The sequence below is a fragment of the Pseudophryne corroboree genome, chromosome 6, assembly GCF_028390025.1.
Source record: "Pseudophryne corroboree isolate aPseCor3 chromosome 6, aPseCor3.hap2, whole genome shotgun sequence".
NCBI classification, from domain to species: domain Eukaryota; kingdom Metazoa; phylum Chordata; class Amphibia; order Anura; family Myobatrachidae; genus Pseudophryne; species Pseudophryne corroboree.
In genome coordinates this window covers 646931971-646944054 of record NC_086449.1, presented here as the reverse complement: position 1 = coordinate 646944054, position 12084 = coordinate 646931971, and the positions used below count along the sequence as shown (strand labels likewise).

The 12084-nt window shown below is 45.0% G+C and overlaps 1 protein-coding gene across 7 annotated transcripts in view; it reads right to left on the bottom strand.

Annotated features, from left to right (window-relative positions):
• ACSL6 (acyl-CoA synthetase long chain family member 6) overlaps positions 1 to 12084 on the bottom strand; it is a 415322-nt gene that overhangs the window by 316910 nt on the left and 86328 nt on the right. The window contains exon 1 of one of the 7 annotated variants that reach the window (XM_063928201.1): positions 11538 to 11603. The exons of 5 other annotated variants lie outside the window; for them this stretch is intronic. The gene's annotated coding sequence lies outside the window, so the exon portion shown is untranslated. Of the gene's footprint in view, positions 1 to 7684; positions 7814 to 11537; positions 11604 to 12084 lie in introns of those variants that run through there. One more of the 7 variants, XM_063928200.1, reaches the window with a different exon arrangement.

Below are 12084 nucleotides of genomic sequence, written 5' to 3'. Positions count from 1 at the left end.
CAGGAGATGCTCACGGAAGACCCGTGGCCTCTACCTCTAAGAAAGGACCTGCTCCAGCAGGGGCCTTGTCTGTTCCAAGACTTACCGCGGCTGCGTTTGACGGCATGGCGGTTGAACGCCGGATCCAGAAGGAAAAAGGCATTCCAGATGAAGTCATCCCTACCCTGGTCAAAGCCAGGAAGGATGTAACCGCAAACCATTATCACCGCATTTGGCGAAAATATGTTGCGTGGTGTGAGGCCAAGAAGGCCCCTACAGAGGAATTTCAACTGGGTCGTTTCCTCCATTTCCTGCAAACAGGACTGTCTATGGGCCTAAAATTAGGGTCCATTAAGGTTCAAATTTCGGCCCTGTCGATTTTCTTCCAGAAAGAACTGGCTTCAGTACCTGAAGTTCAGACATTTGTAAAAGGGGTACTGCATATACAACCTCCTTTTGTGCCTCCAGTGGCACCTTGGGATCTCAATGTTGTTTTGAGGTTCCTTAAGTCACATTGGTTTGAACCACTCACCACTGTGGACTTACAATATCTCACATGGAAGGTGACGATGCTGTTAGCCCTGGCTTCAGCCAGGCGTGTGTCAGAATTGGCGGCTTTATCATATAAAAGCCCTTACTTAATTTTTCATTCTGACAGGGCAGAATTGAGGACTCGTCCTCAATTTCTCCCTAAGGTGGTTTCTGCTTTTCACATGAACCAACCTATTGTGGTGCCTGCGGCTACTAGGGACTTGGAGGACTCCAAGTTACTTGACGTTGTCAGGGCCCTGAAAATATATGTTTCCAGGACGGCTGGAGTCAGAAAGTCTGACTCGCTGTTTATCCTGTATGCACCCAACAAGCTGGGTGCTCCTGCTTCTAAGCAGACTATTGCTCGTTGGATTTGTAGTACAATTCAGCTTGCACATTCTGTGGCAGGCCTGCCACAGCCTAAATCTGTAAAAGCCCATTCCACAAGGAAAGTGGGCTCATCTTGGGCGGCTGCCCGAGGGGTCTCGGCTTTACAACTTTGCCGAGCAGCTACTTGGTCAGGGGCAAACACGTTTGCTAAATTCTACAAATTTGATACCCTGGCTGAGGAGGACCTGGAGTTCTCTCATTCGGTGCTGCAGAGTCATCCGCACTCTCCCGCCCGTTTGGGAGCTTTGGTATAATCCCCATGGTCCTTACGGAGTCCCAGCATCCACTAGGACGTCAGAGAAAATAAGATTTTACTTACCGATAAATCTATTTCTCGTAGTCCGTAGTGGATGCTGGGCGCCCATCCCAAGTGCGGATTGTCTGCAATACTTGTACATAGTTATTGTTAACAAAATCGGGTTATTGTTGTTGTGAGCCATCTTTTCAGAGGCTCCTTCGTTGTTATCATACTGTTAACTGGGTTCAGATCACGAGTTGTACGGTGTGATTGGTGTGGCTGGTATGAGTCTTACCCGGGATTCAATATCCTTCCTTATTATGTACGCTCGTCCGGGCACAGTATCCTAACTGAGGCTTGGAGGAGGGTCATAGGGGGAGGAGCCAGTGCACACCACCTGATCCTAAAGCTTTTATTCTTGTGCCCTGTCTCCTGCGGAGCCGCTATTCCCCATGGTCCTTACGGAGGCCCAGCATCCACTACGGACTACGAGAAATAGATTTATCGGTAAGTAAAATCTTATTTTAACTAACAATGGCCCTCATTCCGAAAAGATTGTAGCTGTGCTAAATTTAGCACAGCTACGTGCTAGGGGACGCCCAGCACAGGGCTAGTCCGCCCCACATATCAGTGCCCCCCCCCCACAGAAGTGCAAAGGCATCGCACAGCGGCGATGCCTTTGCACTTCAAGAGTAGCTCCCGACCAGCGCACCTTTAGCGTTCTGGCCGGGAGCTACTCGTCGCTCCCCGGCCCGCTGCGGCTGCGTAGGCCGGACCGCGCCCACGAAACGGCGGACAAACGCCGCCATTCCGCCCCCTCCCGCCTCTGCCTGTCAATCAGGCAGAGGCGATCGCAGTCCAGCTACGGCCTTCAGCCGTCTGGCATGCGCCGGCGCATGCGCAGTGGGTACCAGTTCGCTCGGCTGCGATAAAAAGCAGCGAGCAAATGGGTCAGAATGACCCCCATTAATAAGTGGAAAGGAAAATATTAAACCTCCCATAATAAATCTAAACACAAAACAAATGCAATAGAACCAGTAGGAGACAGTACTGCACTTTCTAAGGACACATTCTCCCACCTCATGGTAAGTTAGGCACCTTGGCTCTACCCCCTGGCAGCTACTCACTGGTCCAGTTCATTTATTGAGCGCTCAGATCCACACACACAGCAAACTTGATAAAAGAAGATGCTACCACTGGGCATGTGCAGCAGCTACACTCAACCACGCAAACCACAATCTACCATTCGACTGCAGGCACTTGACTGGTAGATTGCGGTGACATCCAGCAGCAGCCAGCAATAGCCTATAAGAATCAGGCAGATTCTTATTGGCTGAGACGTAACTCTGCAGTCCCTGCCATCCATGGCTGTCTGGTCACAGGGGAAGCAGTCATCTTCCCGGCGGGCGGGATCCCGGTGCTGGAAATACTGACGCCGGAATCCCGTCCGCCGCAGGAACACCGGCGTCTAAAGGCCGCAGGACTCAAGATCCTGGCATCTAAAAACCGACACCCAGAATCCCGATCCTTCTTTCAGTGGGACGGGCTCGCGTCCTGCCACGGGGGGAGGTTTTTTTTGTTAGGTTTAGCCATTAGAAGGGGGGTTAGGGTTCAGGAATGGGAAGGTTAGGGTTAGGTACCGGGAAGGGAGGGTTAGGGTTGGGCACTTAGCAGGGGAGGTTAAGGTTAGGCATCAAGCAGGAAGGGTTAGCTTTAGGCAGCAGTGAAGGGAGGGTCAGGGTTAGGCACCAAGTGGGTAGGGTTAGTGTTAGGAATCACCGGCGAGGGTTAGGGTTAGGCACCCACAAGTGAGGGTTAGGGTAGGGAACAGGTGAGGGTTATGGGGCCCTGTGGGGGCTGTCAGAATTCTGATGGACGAGATGCCGCTGTCTGCATTCTGACCGCTGGCATCCCGTCCATCTGGAAATCATACAGAACCCGTCACAGGAGGCACCCAGCTCTTTTCAGCTGTTCCCAACTCTGAAGGAGAAGAGTAAATAAAGTGGGAACCAGCAGAGAGCAATGATTTGTCAAGGGAGCCACAGAAGGTGAGACAGCAACATGGAGTAGGAGTAGGTCTGGAAAGCACAGTGTCAATTGTTGCATATGATACTAACCTGTGTAGGGTAATTAATTCAGACCTGGATGTTGAGCCTCTACAGAACAACTTAAACTGGAAATTTGGGCAGATAAATGGAGAATGAAGTTCAACATAGAAAAATGTAAAGTTATGCACTTTGGGACTAAAAATAAAAATGCTACTTATAAATAAAATGGGGAAAATGTAGGGGAAACGATAGTTGAAAAAGATTTGGGGGTGCTCATTGATAATAGATTTGTGTAGCAGTACCCAGTGTCAAAGTGCAGCAACAAAAGCAAATAAGGTGTTAGCATGCATAAAACGGGGAATTGAGACAAGAGATGAGAGTGTAATTCTCCCACTGTACAAATCACTGGTACGGACGTACCTGGAATATTGTGTACAGTTCTGGGCACCTCACTATAAAAAAAGATATTATGGAACTTAAAAGGGTTCAAAGGCGAGCCACAAAATTGATTAAGGGGTTAGAGCCACTGGATTGTGAGGAAAGGATTACTAGGTTAGATATGTTTAGAAAAGAGGTGTCTAAGAGGAGACATTATTAATATTTACAAATATATAAAGGGACATTACATGGAACTATCAGGCAATTTGTTTACTGTAAAATCACTACACAGAACATGCGGACATCCTCCAAGGTTAGAGGAGAGAACATTTTGTACCCAACGAAGGAAAGGGTTCTTCACAGTAAGGGCAGTAAGGATTTGGAATTCTCTACCAGAGAAGGTACAGTAGTAACTGTGGACTCAGTCAATAAATGTAAAAATGGATTAGATACACTGTAAATTTCTAAACAAAAATAATATCCAAGGACACGGCATTTAAGATACATTTAAATTTTAGATACAGCGCAAATTATAGTTGACAGATTAAAAATAATAATAATAATAATAATAATAATAATAATAATAATAATAATAACTTCATTTGGGTCAATATAATTAAACTATAGTTATATACAGAATAGTGTAGGAATTATAATACAGGTTGCACTCAATGGACATTTTGTCTTTTTGCAATCTCATTAACTACAGTATGTTACTATGGGGTGGCGGGGCATTGGGCTCTGGGCATGGTGACATCCCAGCTACAGCAGCATATGCACCCTCCTTTATACCACTGGGTATACACATACACCCCTGCTCTATACCAGAATTATTTTATTTGCAAAAGATATAATAAATTTAATTTTTTGTGTGATTTCTACAGTGTAATTAATTTCATACCACAGGTGAGATGGTATTGAGATCCTGGCGCTATGGATGCCGACAGCCAGAATACCGACCGCGGCATCCCGACGAGCAGGATCCCAACACCTGGTAGATAGTCTAACCCTATCCCCCAAGACCCCTAACCCTCCCTTCCAGCAGCATGACCCTAACCCTCCCCCCCCTGCAGCCTTACTTTAACCCTACACCCTTAGTGCCTTACCTAACCCTCCCTTCTTAGTGCCTCAACCTACCACTCTTACACCGCAACCTAACCCTAACCTCCCATCAACCCCCCCTCCACACACACACACACACACACAGCCCAACCCTATACCATTGTTCAGTAAACAGTTCTGCGTCAGTTCACCAGTAAACATGCCCAGTGCCGCTGTCAGATATGATGGGGCCCAGTAGTGGGGGCAGTGGCCAAGTGTGTGTGGGGATGTGACCATGCTCCACAGCACATATGGAGACTTTTTCCACAGGGGACGTGGCAACACCATATTGGGGGCATGACTGTGTCCCAATGGGAGCTTTGGGAACAGTATCATCAGTTGGTTGGGGCCCGATACTCAAGTATCCCCTTGATGGCGATTCTACCCATCCCACTTTTAATCCTCAGCTCCTTGGGTCCTGTAGTCTGAAGGGGCGGAGCTTATGTGATTGACACGCTGGGACTCGAAAGAGAGGACTTGAGGAGAGGGAGGCCATCACACTGCCTGCAAGTTCCATGTCACTGAATGCAGATACCCGACAGCTAGGAAGGTTCTACTAATTAGCCTCTAAACCCCTTTGCCCCCACCACCACCCTTCACTCCCCGACACTGCACTGCACTCTCTGCACTGCAGTCAGGGACATGGGACATGCAGGCAGCATGGTGGCCACCCCTTCCCTCTCCTCAAGTCCTCTCCTTCTACCCTCGGCGTTCCAGTCTGTTAGAGAGAGACGGTGCCCTCCTCAGTGTCACACCAGGCGTAATGGTTGGGCCGGCCCTGGTGTAGCAGGTAGTCCTTTGCAATGCCTTCTTTCCCCCATTGATGCCTGGAGCTCACGCTCCACAAGTTCCGCCCCCACTACACCCCTGAGTAACATTTTGGCTTACATTACTGCAGGCTAAATCATCAGTGAACAGGAAAAAAGTGAACACTGCACTGATGCAACACATTTCTAATTACATCTCTTTACTCTATAAACAATATCGCGCCTGTTTTCATATCCTATCCATGAAAGAAGTTGGGGTAATCTTTGTGTATGGTAGTGATACACTCATGAGGAAATTGGCAAAGCTGCAATAGGGTGATTCTCCGTGATGCACATGAGAGCTACACAAATTCAAGCGACATATTTCTCCAAAATAACAAGATTTTAGTGGGTCCTAAATTATAGGGTAAGGCATTGTACTAAGCAATTAAGTTTTCATATAACAACAATTTCTTAACAGACCAGTTTAAAAGGTAAAAAAAATTTTTAAAGCGTGTGATGCACGGGACTTTATGTTCACTTTCTGGAGAATCACCCAATAAGTAATGTCGCCATGTCAGCATTATTTGTGTCCATTACCAATTTCTGCAAATACATATCTACAAACTGGTGCTAAGAAAAAAGTAGTAAACTGGCACGACCAGTCATGTGACTTCATTTTCTAATCTGCACTAGAAATCTGGTTGCTGTGCAAACCGCTGCCCTTTACGATTATCCATGGGCCAGTCATACCCCTTTTACACTCACAGGGGCGGGTCATTCCCGGGAATGTGTCCCAGTATATTTGCCGGGACACAATCCCGCGAATGACCCTTTTACATTAGCGGGCCGACCCGGCATATTGCCGGGTCGGTGACGTCACCACTGAGTCTCCCGGAGGCGGTGCTTGGAGATAATCTTCTCCAAGCACCGCCTCCTCCTATGCAGAGAACGGGTACCAGGTCGCCTTGACCCGGTATACCCCTTCACACTGCACATCTTCCCGGGTTGAGACCTGGTTTGAAATCCCGGGATGCTCCTCCCGGGAAATTGTCCCTGTACCCATTCACACTCACAAAAATCCCAGGATGATGCGCGTTCACGTGCAATAACCCGGGATTTTTCTGCGAGTGTAAAAGGGGTATTAGTATGTCCTCCATTATATCTTGCATATTACAGTGTACACAGGCATCACACACATCATAAGAAATGGATGGAACTAAAAAGGTTTAAACTGTAATACAGTATATAGTACTGTATATTGGGGGTCATTCCGACCCTTTCGCATGCAGCGGTTCTTCGCTGCAGTGTGAATGGGTTGGAACTGCGCACGCGTGGCGGCCGCGATGCGCACGCGCATCATTGCCTGGCGGCGGCTGTCGCTGGGCAGCGGCCAGAAGAAAGTGATCGCTAGCGCGATCGCAAGAAGGTTGACAGCGGGGAGGCGTGTCGGGCCGTCTACTCACCGTTTTGCGGGCGTGGAGATCCAAATGCAGGCGTGTCCAGGCGTTTGGAGGGCGGATGTCTGACGTCAATCCCGGTACCTTCGTCGCTGGATCCGCTGCACAGGGTAAGTAAGTCTGACCCTGGTCTTGTTTACAGGAAACTTTTTTAGCATAGCAGGGCTGCACAAGCGATCGCAGCCCTGCTATGCTAAAATACACTCCCCCATAGGTGGCGTCTAGTTGATCGCACGAGCAGCAAAAAGTTGCTACGTGCGATCAACTCGGAATGAAGTTGCTACGTGCGATCAACTCGGAATGACCCCCATTGCGAGACCATTTTTAAAAAATGGAATAAAATCAGGATGCTCTTATAACTGTCCATAAAAGTTTATTACTGGGTAAATTGTATTTATTGTAGAAGCTTAGTGGAGACCCCCGCAACAAAATAAAATTAAAAATATACAGTAACAATATGTTATTGACAACAATTTACCAATACTGATATAATGATTCCAATCTGCACCTACTACTACCAACTGTGCTATAGATGTATGTAGTAACTCAATAGATTCTGTGCACAACGTTACATCTTCCAATGATTAATGATGTAGCTTACCATTTTTATATTACAAAATCATCTTTTTTAAACACTGTCTACAACAACCAACAACAACAGGGTCTGTCAACAGATTTACAGTAGTGCGTTTTATCACCCATCAAAGAAAACAAAAGCAAAAACTAACCAGCAAGGGACTTAAGACTCCTAAACCAACAAAACCTAATAACGACCAATGCTACACATAAAAGCAGTTAATAGAGTACTTGTACCTTACAGCAGTTGTGAAAGTTTTCGCCACAGATTGTAAGAATTCAGTAGCCTATAGATTTCCACATACAAAACACGAATGTGACCCATCCTGCACAGTAACGTTATGTTACATGCAATGAACTATCAGGGGAACTAATTACAAGAGCGCTTATTTTCCCTTGTTACAGAGGGATGCTTGCTTGAAACAGCTACAGGTTTCCTAAATCTTAAAGGGAAACTGCTTTAATCTGGACAGTCTGTCCCTCCCATTCACAATCTGTAAAGTGTCCAAATGAGTTAATCTTGGCTAATGTTAGCTTAGGCTGCTTTACAGAAAACAGAGGCGTTCAGAAATGTAACTCTTACACTGCCTGTGATTTTACAGCACACAATCAATGTTTATAGTGCTTTGCATTGAGTCATATAGGTGGCCGGCCGGCCGGATGGATGGATGGATGGATGGATGGATGGATGGACTGTGCCGTTCATCTTAAACTGAGTCATTAGCTGTTACCTGAGAAAATGTAAGAAAGGTGCAATTAATGTAACCAATGACAGCACAGATTAGGATCTTGAAGTTTTTATGTCAAGGCCAGGCACATTGCCAGATCACTGAGCAGTAGTGAGAGTGGTTAGTATTGTTCTGGACAAGATACTGTATATACAGTACATGGGTCTCTATATGCAGCCTATGGGTCTGTGTATATGTAGTACATGGATTACACTGGTAGATAGATGCAGTATATGGGTCTGTATATGCAGTATATGTAGTGCACGGGTCTGTATATGGAGTACAGGGGTCTGTATGTGAAGTCTGTACTTTCAGTACATGGTCTTTATATGCAGTATTATGGGTCTTTGTTTATCCAGTACATGGGTATCTGTATGTGCAGTAAATGGGTCTCTGTATATGCAGTACATGGTCTGTATATGCAGTAAATGGGTCTCTGTATTTGTAGTACATGGGTCTTTGTATATACAGTACATGGGTATCTGTATATGCAGTACATGGGTATCTGTATATGCAGTACATGTGTCAGTCTGTATATGCAGTAAATGGGTTTTTGTATTTACAGTACATGGGTCTCTGTATATGCAGCACATGGGTCTGTACTTACAGTACATGGGTATCTGTATATGCAGTACATGTATCTTTGTATTTACAGTACATGTGTCTCTGTATATGCAGTAAATGGGTCTTTGTATTTACAATACATGGGTATCTGTATATGCAGCACATGGGTCTATACTTACAGTACATGGGTATCTGTATATGCAGCACATGGGTCTGTACTTACAGTACATGGGTCTCTTTATATGTGGCACATGGGTCTCTGTATATGCAGTACGTGGGTAACTGTATATGGAGCACATGGGTCTGTACTTACAGTACATGGGTATCTGTATATGCAGCACATGGGTCTGTACTTACAGTACACGGGTATCTGTATATGCAGCACATTGGTCTGTACTTACAGTGCATGGGTATCTTTATATGCGGCACATGGGTCTCTGTATATGCAGCACATGGGTCTGTACTTACAGTACATGGGTATCTGTATATGCAGCACATGGGTCTGTACTTACAGTACATGGGTATCATATATATGCGGCACATTGGTCTGTACATACAGTACATGGGTATCTGTATATGAAGCACATGGGTCTGTACTTACAGTACATGGGTATCTTTACATGCGGCACATGGGTCTCTGTATATGCAGTACGTGGGTAACTGTATATGCAGCACATGGGTCTATACTTACAGTACATGGGTATTTGTATATGCACATTGGTCTGTACTTACAGTACATGGGTCTCTTTATATGTGGCACATGGGTCTCTGTATATGCAGTACATGGGTCTGTACTAACAGTACATGGGTCTCTTTATATGTGGCACATGGGTCTCTGTATATGCAGTACATGGGTCTGTACTAACAGTACATGGGTATCTTTATATGCGGCACATGGGTCTCTATATATGCAGAACCTGGGTATCTATATATGCAGGACATGGGTATCTGTATATGCAGCACATGAGCCTCAGTATATGCAGTACATAGTCTGTTTAAGGACATTGGGCTACAAAAAATACTGGAAAATTGAGACTGCTATGCAGCTGTGTATACGGGCCACATTAAACATTAATCTTTTTTCTGTACTACAGTATGTGCCCACAGTATTTAATTTTACAAAACTGAAAAAATCAGCCTCAATTAAATCTATCCCTTTTCCTGAACAAAATAATGACTAATGATGTCAGAAAGGTTGTAATAATTCCAGCCTTATTTTTTTTTTTTTGTATGTTTGTTATATTATGTATTTCGATTTCCCATTGTGCACCTGTGCAGACTACAGGGGTCATTCAGACCCGATCGCACGCTGCATTTTTCCGCAGCCGTGCGATCGGGTCTGTTCTGCGCATGCGCGTGCCTCGCAATGCGCAGGCATGTCGGCCGGCTGTCAGCGGGCTGTGACGAAACGAACAAAGAAAGAGATCACACCGGTCATCGCAAGAAGATTGACAGGAAGAAGGCGTTCGTGGGTGGCAACTCACCGTTTTCTGGGAGTGTCCAGAAAAAAGCAGGTGGGCCCGGCCGTTTCCAGGAAGGGATCCTGACGTCAGCAACATCGTGGATCGTCGCAGCGGCTGAGTAAGTCCTGGGCTGTGCAGAAACTGCACAAACTTATGTTTGTGCAGCTCTCTGCACAGCCGATCGTACCCCTGCACAGCGTTTACCCCCTCCCCTGTAGGCGCCGATTACCTGGTCGCAGCAGTGCAAAAAATAGCCTGCATTCGACCAGGACTGAATTAGGCCCTATGACAGTTTGAGTACAGTTGCTACATATACATTAGGAAGGAAGATTGCACCATCTATATTGCACATTTATTACGAACCATCGTTTGCAAAACAAACAGCAGTGCACCGGTTATGACATGACAAAGATCAATACTCTATGTGACATTGAAACAACAAATATACTTTCTTCACTTTTTTTTTTTAGCAAACGTAGAGTCGCTTGTGCCTGTCCGTATCCATATGTCACACATCAGATGAAACCTACTAAATAAAACACAGCCATACTGTATAATTCATCATGACACTAAAGGCAGTACGATGCTGTAAGCTCTCAGCTGGTTTCCCGTGTGTCTGCAGTGAAATAAAGAAATATTTAGTGTTCTACATCCAAACTTTATAACCAAGTGATCTTCTATCTTACAATCTGTTCTCTGTTATTTTTTATGTTTATCATTGATCGTGAATATTTTCATCATATTTAGGAACAACATATTGGAGATTTGCTAGCTGTGCTTTACCATTAAGAGACAGGAAAATAAAACCAGGCAATGTAGAACAGCATTACTCATAAAACAAATCTAAAACTGACAGCACTTTCCTCTTCATCCCATACCTAAAAAAGCCGCAGCCATATAGGAGAAGATGAAACAAAATCAATAAAACAGTAAAATACAAAGGTAAAACAACAAATAAAAATACATTATATAATGAATATCACAAGATAGCTAGATAGTAGAATATAAAGCATTAAATAAGGTACCTTAGAAATATCTGGTAAGATTAGTTTCTAATGCCTGCAATACATTGCAGGTATACTGTAATTATGTAGATGTATGCATCAATATTATATGTGTGAGTTCCGCAGAAATGACATGCGATTGGAACGTCATTCAGAGAAACATACAGTAGGAGCCAATTTGTTTATTTTAGTGATGAAATATAATTGTACCAGTTAAGTTTCAGGCACCTTGACTAATAAACTTAACTGTCAAATTCCTGGGATATTTAGTGACTTAACCTAAGGAGGTGCTACAAGAGGAATGTGGTAGTGAATGGGTTAAAGTGCTGACCTAATCTCCCAAGCGCTCCATTCTTCAGGCTCAGTGGTCGAGAACTTTGCTTCCTCAGTTGTGTATGATCAGGATGATGTGAATGGGGCATATGCAAATAGGCACTGCCGAAAAGGAACACCAGACTGGGATGTTATTGGCAATTCCCTGTGTCACACCACCCAAATCAGCCTCTCCGGTGAGAGGATTGTGCTGCTATTCAAAGGACTAAGTGAAAAACTGAGCCTGGAAGAGAAGCTTCTCAGCTCACAAAGACTGGCACTGTGAAACAACACAAACCTTTCAGATGTAGAGAGAATTATCAGGGACCTTGGGTTGGGCTTACAGAGAGATGTTATTGTAGTGCAACCCATCAAAGGTATCACTTTGCAATGTATAGAGTGTTTCCTGGCCTCTGATTGGCTGGAATGTATGTCATCACACAGCTAGACCAGCGTGCCTAAAAGTCTTGTGTACAGTATATTACTGGCCTTTGAACCTCACCCAGAAACTAATTTATTTCTGTGAAATACACCAAACTGGTTATGATGAAATCACATTTTATGAG